We start from the raw sequence: 13,262 nt of genomic DNA, 5'->3' as shown, positions 1-13,262 counted from the left end.
GGGTGGCAGGAAAATCCCTTCTTACCTTTGAAGAGCTGACCACATTGCTCGCTCAAATAGAGGCATGTCTCAATTCCAGGCCACTGACAGTGTTGTGCGACGACCCTAATGACCCTGGTTACCTTAGTCCTGGACATTTCCTAATTGATTGTCCACTCATGTCCTTTCCTGAGCCTGATGTGTCTGACTTACCAATGAAGCAGCTATCCAGGTGGCAACATGTTCAAAGGTTATCTCAACATTTGTGGACCCATTGGTCTAAAGACTATCTGAACTCGCTACAACAAAGAAGTAAATGGCAGTCTAAGAATGCCAACATTCAGTCAGGAATGGTGGTCCTTGTCAAGGAAGACAACATGCCTCCTCTTGGATGGCGACTAGCAGTTGTCCAGGAGACATTTCCTGGAACTGATGGTGTAGTAAGGGTGGTGAATGTAAAAACTTCCAGTGGCATCTTGAAGCGACCTGTTCAAAAACTTGTGATTTTACCTACAGACTAGTTTTTGTGAGTTTGTTCTCAACAAATTGTGTGTGCACTTAGCATTTTAAATTTGAAACCAATGGTTTCAAGGGGGCGGAGAATGTTTGATGTTGTGTATCAATAATGGTGATGGACAGACTGTACTGGCAGAAGAGGGTCAGGCAGGGGAGGATTGAAACCGGTTTTGAAGGGTAGCGGACAGGGGGGTGCCGTGAAGCGGGAGCCGCAGAGCTCGCGAGGGGACAGAGTGCTTGTAGGCTCTGTGTGTGACTGTGCATAGAGATGCCCAGTAAATATTACACTGAGCAATGTTGTTATCATTTCACAGCCCTGCATTACAGTAAGCTTGCAACAATAGGCTTGTAATTATGTACGAGCCTCCAATCAGTATTATTCCTCTTAGCCACTAAGAAGGTAGGCGTGGAAAAATCCGAAGTTGAGGGAGAAATTACTTCAGCAGCCAAAAGATTCTGAATAATCTGGCGCATAGCCTGCATCTTATGTGGAGATAATTTAATATATTTACTACGTACGGGTACCTCATCCTTGACGTAGAAACGGTAAGGCAAGATGCCACACTTATCCAGATTACGGGTAATGACGTCAGAAAAAGATTTCACCAGGTCATCAATCGCTCGTTCGCGCTCGCCAGACGCAGAGGCGTCATAGGCGACAACAATAGGAGCGCGGGACTCGTGCCGCAACAAAATTTTCACCTGGGGTGCAAAGCCAAAAGACAGTTCGTGCCGCGAGGCATCCAATACACAACGGGCTTTACTTAAAAAATCAAGCCCGAGAATCAAATTACGAGAAAGATCGGGCACAACCACGGAGGGCCAGTTCCACGAAAACCCGCGAATTTTATAATGCAAACCAAAGATTTTGTGTGACTTCACACATTGCCCATTGGCGACAACAATATTTATGTCGGAATCCTCCATAGGGCGTTGCTTCAAAAAGGGGTATTTCAGAAATAGGCTAGCCAAGCAATCCTCGCTAATGGCAGAACGAGATGCGCCAGTATCAACCTGTGCCGGATAAAAATACTCCCGTATGCCTATAGACAAAAAACGTAAAAACGTGGGCGGAGAGGCTTTACGAAGCGTACGACGGAGACGACCTCTCTTACGTCCCATCAGCGGCCGTTTCCCATTACCGGGCAGTCGGCATGATAGTGACCGGCGCGCCTGCACCGGAAACACTTCCTCTCATTGACATCCACACGGGGGCTCATACAGTCCCCGGCCACGTGACCGAAAGCGCAGCAGTTTGAACATCTGCCACTCCTACGGCTCGTGTCTACGCACGGCCGGCCTTCAGGGTCATTCACGGTCAAGGGCGACGCGCTTGGGAGCGGAGTTACATAACTCACTCCGCGATTCATGCCACTGCGCCCCGGACACCGCAACTGGGTCAAGGTCACAGATGACGCATTTACACCAGCTAATTTATAGCTCACGTCAGTACGCGTTTAACCTGCAGCACCGACCGAGCGCGGCGTATGCAAGGGCGCAGCTAGGCTAGCCGAACCGTCATTCCAAGACGAGCGAACACCAGGCTGTCTAGCGCATGGCTCGCTTACATCAGACACCCCAACGTGCGAAAACCTCACGTCGCCATGCGCCGCAACACGCGGGCGTGTCCCAGCCCGCAATGCCGGCCCAGCAGAGCGTGGCTCATATGTCACAAAGGCGGATGTTTCGTTAGGAAACTCCGAGTGATATTTAGAAACAGCACCTAAACGGCTTTGCACTTCACCGCCCCAGGCTCTCAAGCTGTCAAGGGTAGTGGGCGGCGTAAGCATGACACAATGCTGCCATACCAGAGGGGAAAAAATACCCAAGACGAGCTGTACAAATTCTGCCTCTGGCGTGCCAAGGTCAAGGGCCTACACGTAAGCGGTGACAGACGTCACGAATTGCGCAATGGTTTCCTGCGGGCGTTGAAACCAGAAGACGAGCTCCCGTTTACACGTGTCAAACACTCTGGGAGGGCAAACAGATTGCACTAAGGATTTTTTAAAATCCTGGAATTTTACTCCATGCAGATTGGCCTCAGTAAGCAAGGGCACATAAGTGCCAAGGCTCTTGCTGAGCAGTGCTTTCATAAAAGCGTCTGAGGGAACTAGATTTAATTTATATAGACGTTCGGCCTCTATTATGAAATCTAAAACTTCCCTGGGGTCACTCCCACCCAAGACAGGAAGTGGTTACAGGGCTGTAAAAAAAAAACCTTTAAGTTAAACGAAGAGGAAACAGACGGACTCACGTCAGTGGGAACAGACCGTGGCTGGTCCTCTGGTGCCTTCTCAGACACTTCCCGCACGTACTTGACCAGACGGGCCCGCAATGCCATCACGGTATCCGTGGGTGATACAGGAAGCCCATTCTTCTCGAGGTGTGCGATCAGCTCCTCCTTGCGTAGAGTGTAGACCCAGCCTACGGCCACCGGCGAAATCATGGCGATGATACCAAGAACACACAAACAAGCACACAATGCTCTGCTAGAGAGCAGAGTAGCGCAGAGTTGCAACGTGGTGAGAACAAAGAAGATTACAAGACACCAAACTTTTCACATCAACTTACACATGGCGCTCGACAGATTTCTACAACTCTGAAATATCAGTGTTGGGCAGGATAATTTCACCCTTTCTATTAAGGGTACCTTGTAGAGCGTGTCTTGTAAAAACAATATATACGATTAATATAAATTGGAAGAATAAGAATAATACGTTTAATCGAATTGTGTTCTTTTTAATAATTTTTTACATAAACGTTCACAAAATACATACAAAATACAAAATGAGATTATGCCGGTCCACAAAGACACAAAAAGAGGACAATAATTAAGTTCAGATAATTTCTTCACCAACATATGCTCCATTAAGGCCGAAGCCAAAGTTCATTTAGTATGTGACAAATTCATGATGCAACCTCAATTCTCATGAGCTTAAACGGTCATACATTTTACGTAACAATTTGCGTTAAATAAGTTAAATAACATGTTTTTGAATCAATAGAAATAACGTGTGCGTTGCCCAATAATGTAGCATTCCATAGCAAAACAACGGATACTACCTCTAAAATGTTACAAGCTACGTGCATATGAAGCACCCATACATGATACAGGAATTTAGGTTTACTTTAAAAATTATACGAGCATCTAACAAAATATTACATAGAGTACCAATATGCTCCGCGCGGAGCTACAACAAGCACGTTACAAAAGAAAATATTTAAAAAGAATATAAGAATCGTAACATGTAGAATAGATATCAAGGCCGGCATGGCCATTTACAGGTTTCTACGAACCACGAGCTCTCCATACGTAACAAGTGCACGGCCCGAGGGAGCACTTACCCTAGACGTGGCGAGAAACAAATAGGAAATCATAGCAAAGTCACTCAGGCAGGCAACTCGTGACAAAATGAGGGACAACGACATCAGGAGACAATAGGCATGAACGGACGGCAATACAAACCACGGCATTAAAAGAGGGACAAGAACCTGGAAATAGGTGAACCATCGAGGTCCCAGCAGCCATTCAAAAACCACCTGCATGATGTCAAACAATTACCTTTATATTACTTTAAACGCTCGACTTTAACATCTCGTGCGAGCAAAAAAACATTTCGATGAAAACAAACCACAGCAGTCTCTCCCTCGGTGCCGTCACTGCCTAACAAACTAACTGATCACATGCTCATCACAGCTCAAAGTATGCTAAGCTAAAGAGGCCGTGGCACAGCGGACGGTTGCTTATAAAGCCTCGCATAGAGCGCGCTGCGGTTGGAGAGCTTCGGCGGGGAAGCTGAAAAGAGAAGGAGGGGGGAAACAAACTCACAGGGAAAAGAGGAGAGTGGAGAGACGGGTGGGAAGGCTGTGACGTAGCGACATACGAGGCGGCGGGCCGTTTCATAGTCACTTCGCTGTTAATATTATTAGAAGTTAAACGTATGTCATAAAGTCTACCAAGTATGAAATCTATAAACCAATGGACTTAGCTTTTTATATTTGAATAGATTATAATAATTAGGTACACATAAAATATTAATACATGTTTTCTTAAAGCTATATTTGTTTTCAATAATCGGTAACTAAAAAAGAGTTCTGTCAGTGTCAAGATTTGATCCACAGCTACTACCTTTACTTTGACTTATTTGTCAGTAAGCTAACATGCTAACCATTACACTACTTTTTTAAATTTTACTCAAACCGCATACATTATATTACACATACATGGGGATCACGACAATGCAGTTAATGGTGCTATCTATAAAGTACACAACCGCAAGCTACCGCTAGCAAACCATGCTCAAAAGCCAAATAAGGAGTGTCCATAACTTTGCTTGAGGGTACCGTATTGAATTAGTTCCCATTGCTCAAGTCGGAGATGTTGCAATAAGTCCTGTGTGTCCGGCAGCACTGTTGCTAATAACGTGTACTGCAAGGCTTGGGTGTCTACCAATGCTCTGAGGAATTTTGAAGGGAATTATGTATCATCAATAGTGTAATTCCACAGTTTTTTTATTATTTTTTGTGGATTTTGGGCTTTACGATTGTAGATTTAATTATTTCTGATGGTGATATGAACATTATCAACCATCACTAAACTCATCGTCTTCCACATCAATTGTACTCGTTCTGTAATCGATATGTAAATAAACATGTCTGTTTAGCACTTCCAAATGTAACCACCTTTCAAAAACAAATGCTAAACCCATTTAAAACACACATAAAATTGCTTCAGGACTTAATACAAGATTTATATAAGTTTAAAAATACTAGGTTCACTAGAATTGGCCATTTTCTACACTGCGATCTGAATAAGCAATTGCTTGAGACGTGTCTGCAGTGGTCTTGGCAAAGACGGTCTTATTCGTGTTCTTAAGCAAGGTCTCAGTGACTATGAAACATGCTTATGCAATGGTGTTCTCAAGCAACGACTATGATAAAGGAGAATGTCCTCTCACAAAAAAAAAGACATATGGGATTATCTTAAGATGATCTTCATCAAGAATATCTTGTTCGCGATCACTTGAGACAATCTCAAGCAACGTCTATTGCACCTAAATATTTAAATAAGAATGCATATAAGAATTTCTTGACGAAGGGATTGATCAAGACATAAATATGAATACCACCTTTAGTTTTTAAAGAGTGCAAGGTCGCGTTGGATGATGATGTTATGTAGTTGGCGGGTTTGTTGTGGGTTATGTTGATGCCCCGGGAGACGGCGATGTATCGGATGACTGGAGGACCCTCAAAATGTCGTCGCATCATGTAGATAAACACTCAGGTTTTATTTTACTTTGGTTAAACATCGAAAGATGTAGTTTGTTTTAATTAAGATGTAAGGTAGTAAGTGACCACCGTGGTTTTTCTCTCTCTCTGCCATCGTAGAGTTAATACGTAAGATCGTGAGGAGATGGTAGTAATGGTAGTGTTTACGGTTCATATTACTTGGAAATTGTTGAACGTAATTTGCCCTAAAATTCGGGTAGGTAGTTTGAATTCGGGATAGGGCAGATGCCTTCCTTGTTGTTCTATTTTTTTTAATAGCAATCTAAAGAAAGTAATGGGTGGAAATTCTAGTTTTGTTGTGATTTTCTTATTGTCGAGACATTCTTACGACAGTTATAAGTTTATAAAATTTGCAACTTTAAATTTCCGGTTCTGTTATTTATGTAGTTTATAGATGCCCTGTTCTCTGAATAAGAATTGGAATGCTTTCTGGCTTCTTTGTTTTCTTTGATGGCCCACAATTAGGTTTATTTTGGTAATGACACGGTCCTAAATGCAGAAATATTTTGGGATATTCTTGCTTTAATTATATTTTTTCTGAGTTACGGGGTGTTGGGTACGACTTCAATAATTCCTTGGCGAGATAATTTTCATCAGAAATCAGCGCCCATTATGTCTCATCCTATACATTTGGAAAAGGTTGTGTTAATTTATTTTAAATATTTTATTTACAGCCATTTATTAGATAATAATGACCTATCGATCATTTATCATTTGCTCATTTTTCAGTCAACCATAACACCTATTTAATGCGTTAGTTAAATACTAGTAAAAAAACTCATTCGCAATATCAAAAACTAAGACCAGACGGACTCGATACCACCGTCTCGGCCTTTCAACTTTATTTCCAATGTTATTAATTTGTTTGATTGTAGCAAAATCATAACAGAAAGATAAAAAAAGAAAATAATTTTTTCTAAAAATATTACTGTGCTGGGTTTTTGGCTTTAATTTTTTTTTAAGTATTTAATAATATTAAACTTTTTTATTAATTGGACATTTTATTAATATAAAAAAATTCATTTCCCAAGCACGGGATTTGTATAAGCTTTTTCTAAACTCCCATATTCTTAATTATACTTAACATATTGTTACGACCTATATGGGGAGACGAAGTTCGTAAGGTATAGCACAATTAACTTTTATTACAGTTTTAAAATTACTAAAAATTTATATTAATAATAAATAATTCAACTTAAAAATGTCCGATCACAAATCACTTGCACATAAAAAAGATATTTGCAAGTCACTCAATGTCTGTCAAGTTCCACAGTTCGCACTCCTCACTGGAGATAGACTCAATAGTGGTTCGCCCCTTACCAAGCGCCTGTCCACACACACAAAGTTTCACGCCACTCATCACCGCACTCTCACGATCCTGTCACTCCGCGTCGCATCACTCTCAAGGTGATCTCTCACTCTCTTCGCCGATGTCGCACTCCCCTTCACTCGCGGAAATCTCCGAACTTCCAAACTCGCTAGGAACTCCCGCGGAGGCCAGCGTCGCTGCTTAAGTACTAGTGGGTCGTCTTTTTAGAACCGACGATAGCGGCTGTGACGAGTCGCGTCAACCCGGGCCGACCCGACGCCCAAACAGTCCAGAATTGCGGCGTCCATTCTCGAACCTACGCGTGGCGGACCACGGAATTCCCAAGGCCGCTCAGCGACAGCGAAAGATAACCGCGCCGAGACAGTACGATGTGCTAGGAGCAGAGAGGGGAGAAATCAGAGAGGTGGAGGTCATGGTACGAATTAAGTCTCGTCCTATACATTTGGAAAATGTTGTGTTAATTTCTTTCAAATATTTGATCACGATTTCAACCATGTTTTTTGACATTATGTTTTGATGGTTATGTGAATAGAGTGACGTGTGAAAACGCGCGTTGTGATTCGATTTTGGTGTGTAAAAGGAACTTCACCCGCCTTATGTAATACCCCTGTGTGCAGGCTTTCTGCTTGACTCGTCTGCACTGCGAGTAGCCGCGCTTTAAGGAGAGCGATTTGTCTGCTCGTTGCGGCGATCCAAAAAGACTGGCTGCTGTTGCTGTTTCCTAGACTGTCTTTGAAGATGTTGTCGCGACCGCTTTGTGGGTGACTACGAACGGTCTGAAGACAAGGAATTCAGACTGTCATTGTCTCTGATTTAATTCCCAGTCGGTGAACTTCTATGCAGAGGGCTTAAAAGCGTTACAAAAAGTGCTTAGAACTGAATGACAATTATGTGGAAAAATAAATTTGTTAGCTTGTAAACTGAAAACTATAAACTTTTCTCAAGAGTTTATTTTTAAAATGACCAAACGGACCTTATTTAAAAATCAATATTTTACTTTATGTGCTACTTGTTTCAGTGGAAATACCTACACACATTCTCATCAACTTCCAAAGGATTATTTAACATATAGACCATTTAAGAAAGTCATTTCGGGACAACACATACCACTGTCTTTTTAGCTATGTATATTTAATTTGTATTGCCCGTTTAGTGTACAAATAGTCCGACGTAAAAACAACTACATATATTTAACAACTTTTGTGTTAGTAGGGACAACATTTTGAAATGTAAAAAAAATTGGGGCTCGATGACGTCCAAAAAATTAAATTAATTGAATAAAACTTGGAAATAAATCCGCTAATTTTTATCCTCCAAAAATAGTCCAGTTATTACTCTAAACATGCACTAGCCTTCAAGTAGATAACAACTAAGGTAAACCTTAACCATCTTATCTCGAAACTTAAAAATGAACCACCAAACTTTGTCAGTTGCCACATATATTTAACAGTGTTTACATGTATTCGAAAGGAAACGTCGGTAGCTTGAAATTAGTAGTTCATTAAGCTTTAAAATGGTGTGAATGTACTATAAGTGGACCACAGAATCGCTATTGCAGTCACGCCAAAATACAGTTACGCCAAGTCTTTCAAATTTAACAGCGATAAGGTTTTGGATGAAACTCAGAGTGATGTGAATAATAATTATATTAGCACGTGTGGAAAAACACGTTCGGAAAGGTGAGCACAGTTAATTGTATTTAGTTTTATAAATTACCTAATATTTACACTATTAGGTAATAACAATTAAATTGCCTATTCAAAAAGTTATGGCTCTTTTATAAGTTCCTCAATTTACTGTCTCCACTATAGCTTGGCTCGAGAGTGGTTCTTCCCACTGCTCACGTATTACCGCTCACCTCTGTACTCTACACACTGCCTCGCACTGCTCGCTCGTCCGCCGCGCACACAACAGCTGTCAGATGCTTCGGTCCCCCAGCACCAGTCTCGTCGCCCTCCCTCGCTCGCCAAGAGCTCACTCGCTCTGCCCTTCGCTGCCTCTGAGGCTGGCGTCGCCGTGTATACACCCCTCAGCCGCCATCAGTGTGGTGTCCGGGTCTACTTGACTGCCCTAGCTCGAAAGAGAAAATATAAGTGGAATCATTTAAGGAGTAATATATTATAACATTGCGATTTTTTCGTTCTATAAACCAGGATAAGCTTTAGTTAATAAAAAAACTATATAATATGTTTACCATACAAACAATGTTAATATTATATTTTTAAAAAGATGCCATGCATGAATTATGTAAGTACATACATCATTACTTGATTATATTGGATGGATATTTAATATTCGCTTTAACACTAACTGTTGATTTCATGTGACAAATATAGCTACACTTTTCTGCAATAATCATAAGTAGGTAATTACTTGATGGTATTCTGTAATAACTTTTGTAAAGTGTTTTTGCTGCATAACGATCATTATAATTCCTTCGTTGAATTTATTCTTAAAACATCCACCACATAACTACGCAACACATTCAGATGTAAAATTTATTTCAGTATAGTTGTTCCGGACAGATAGTTCAGCGTAAAGCACAAGGTCGTAAATGTCAAGACCTCTGAGTTGCGATTTTTCGATAGTCTAATTATTATTCAATCTCTTTGCGTCACGTTGGTCTATGCTCTCTAACGGTAGTGTAAAGGCTGTGCAGGGACTTACTGTGGCCATCCAATAAACAGTTCCGTAGGGGACTGCCCTGTATATTCTGTCTAACTAGACTCATTACTTGGTTAAAGGCCACAATAAACAGATTGATGCTACAATGTGGTAGCTAAGACCATGGATAATGAAGCTGGTGTTAACAAACACATAATGAAGAAATGTCTACTAGATACAGAAAATGTTTAATATATTAAACTTTTAATTTAAAAGTTTCTTAATGTTTTAAATCAGTGTGTTGATTGTTTCACGGAAGCGCTGAAGTCACGTCGCTAGGGGCATCAGACACAAAAATCAAACAAAAATTTAAAGAAATCACCAAAATACTATGTTTTTAAAAATGAAAAAGCTTGAAAATATTTATGTGTTAAATAATTTTTTTTTATTGAATATATAACTCCATCGATAACTTTTTAGAGGGGTATTATCAATTCAGAAAACGGCAGATCTGGAGGAATAGAGTTTGTTGACATATAGAATCGTTTTACGTTATTAAGACATAATATTCTTGTAGAACGTATAAATGTTAATCAAATCAACGCTGTAGGTAAACAAACATTAAAATCTTAATCTGTAACTCGTTTAGGTGCAGTTAGGAACCATATTTACCCCTTTTCACACCTTAGAGTTTTTAATTTAACAAAATGGTACAGTTGTTATTGGTAGTTTTTGTTTATTTATTATTGGTAATTAATGTATTTTGTAACGGTTTAATAGTTTTGGAGATATAATTATATATCTTAGAACCTAATATATCCCTTTTCACCCATTAAAATTTTACAAAATTATAGAAATTTGGTTGCACGATATAAGATAAGCATGATTAGATTTGGAGGTACAATTAATCATCTCAAAACCATAATGACCCCTTCATCACTGATTAAGGATTGGATAACGCCTAATGGTTAAGTTGTGGTTGGTTGATTTGATGTGTTTTTTATTGGTACCCTTTATGTTTTCTTATGCACGATTAGCTTCTCAGATATAAATATCTTAAACCATATTTACCATTTTTTCCCTATTAGGGGCAGAATTTTTTTATTATATATAGCCTATAGTTTAAGTAAGGCAGTGACTTTTTTTTCAAATTATTTAAGGATCCAATTCCAATAATTTTTTTTTTTCAAAAATTCATTCAACGTAAATACTTTTCCCTTCAAATAGTTTTATTATAATTATAAATTATTGTTTTTCCCCCAGATTTTTATAAAAATTTACATAAAAATAAACAAGTACAATGAAGTATATAATGAATATATGTATCATTATTATTGTTAATTACGTAGGTGACAGAGAAAAATTTATATACTATATTATCTCAAATATTCTCTTTTACGAGGTTTTGGAATCATCTATACATAAAAACTAGTAATCAAAGAAGATTTCAAACACTAAAATGGTCTACCTCATAACTACATTATCTTAATCTATACAAAACTAGCTGCAATACCTGGCGTTTTCCGGCCTGAACCCCGGGTGTAGTTAGTACTTAATTGTCTTCTTAATTTTAATGTCTAGTGTGAAAATTAATTTATATCACTTTCAGATCCCGACAAACGTTGTTCTGCCAGTTTATAGTTATTTACCTGGTCTGTATGTAATTTAGCCTTTATCAAGCAATATACAAAAAAGCTGAAAAATAAGAGATTACTAATATTGAAAAGATTCCATTATCTAGCTAATGCTCGGCCTGCATTGCAATGCCTCATTCAATTTTGTTTTATAATATGTTTTAAGTAGTTCCATATATACAAATCATCTATCCATCTCTCTATATATATTTATCTCTATCTACATCTATATACATCTATGTATCTCTCTATCTCTATTCATCTATTTATATCTACATAAGTATTTACTGCCCACTATCTCTTTATCTTCTATATACAAGTCTCTATATAGCTCTATACATCTATAGGTATATATATTTATCTAACCCATTTCATTCTCTATACCTCGCTCCATCTCAACTTATCTCTCCGTCTCTATCTCACTCTATAAATATATCACTCTATCTCTATCTCACTCTATATATATATCACTCTATCTCTGTCTCTCTTTTATATATTTAAATATTTAAACACAAACAAAGTGCCGCTATATAAAATGAAATAAACACATATTTTTGACACGATTCGTGCTCCAACTATTGAAAAATAGTTATACTGTCTCAGTAATCTTCATGGACATGCGCATAACAAATCACCAAAATTTCATCGCAATAGAATGAATGGTATAGGAACGCATACGGCACAAACAAACGAAAATTAAAGACATGACAAACGCATCAAACGATGATGCGTTTAAAATTCAAGGCAACTCTAACTATTGACGAAGTTAAGAACAAAACTGTTATTAGAGCCTTTATTTTGCTAGCCGCTGCGAGCTCCACTAAAGACTGGTCTCACCAAGGAGAAAAATATTAATTTGCCAGACCTTACTATGTGTATGATCGTGTGTCAGACTTAGAGAAATGACACTCACTCACTATTTGTATGTCTATGACCTATGATATTTTCTGTTATAAAATGAAACTATCACTTTTTCACTCCCTTAGGGATGTAATTTCATATTAATATGGGGTCTATGTTTTAATCCAGGTTATAAGCTAGCTGTAGGCCAAATCTCATTCAAATCAAATCAGTAGATTTTACGTGAAAGAGTAACAAACATCCATCCATCCATACTTACAAACTTTCGCGTTTATAATATTAGTAGGATATAAATAAATTACTTTTAGTTTTATCTTAATTTCATTACTGTTAATTACATGATATTCTATAGGGGGCATAACGCTTTTGCTTATCCGGCTATATCCTTTTATCTTTAAATATGTGTTGAATTTTCTGTGTTTTTAATTTTTTTAAATCAAATGTAGACTGAAAATCCATGGCTTCATTCATAATATCAATGTCATACTTAATTACTTATTTCGCCGATAAATTAAAATGTTAAATTTCAGAAAATTTACTTTCTAAATATCCTGCGAACAAATACATCCACGGAATTCACGAGTCTTAACTGATGAACTGTTTTCTTTTGACACATGTGTTTTTTTTCTTGTTTTTTTTTTTTTTTGCGTATGTGATGAATAAGTCAATTGTTTCGTTTCAAAATTACTTACAATCCTCAGCTAATGGACTGTTACCACTTATTACAAAAATGTTAAAACGTTCACAAGCCTCTACACACCCTCGAAAATCATTCAGAAAATTTGTAAAATATTCAATCAAACGCATGTTTATCGTACAACCAGAATGGGACCCAATAGTCTTTGATTGTTTTTAATACATTTAATCTGTTAGTTACGTAAATATATACCATGCAATATGTTAATCGAATTGCTAGTGCATTAAAAGAAATATTACTTAATGGATACTATTTTACAGAAACAATTTGGCAAATAGTAAACTATTTCAACAAAACCTTTTTATGATCAGACGTTTATAGTTTATAGTGATACAGTGTAGTCTATAATTTA

This window comes from Bacillus rossius, chromosome 3, assembly GCF_032445375.1.
Source record: "Bacillus rossius redtenbacheri isolate Brsri chromosome 3, Brsri_v3, whole genome shotgun sequence".
NCBI classification, from domain to species: Eukaryota; Metazoa; Arthropoda; class Insecta; order Phasmatodea; family Bacillidae; genus Bacillus; species Bacillus rossius.
Note: the sequence above shows the minus strand (reverse complement) of the source record.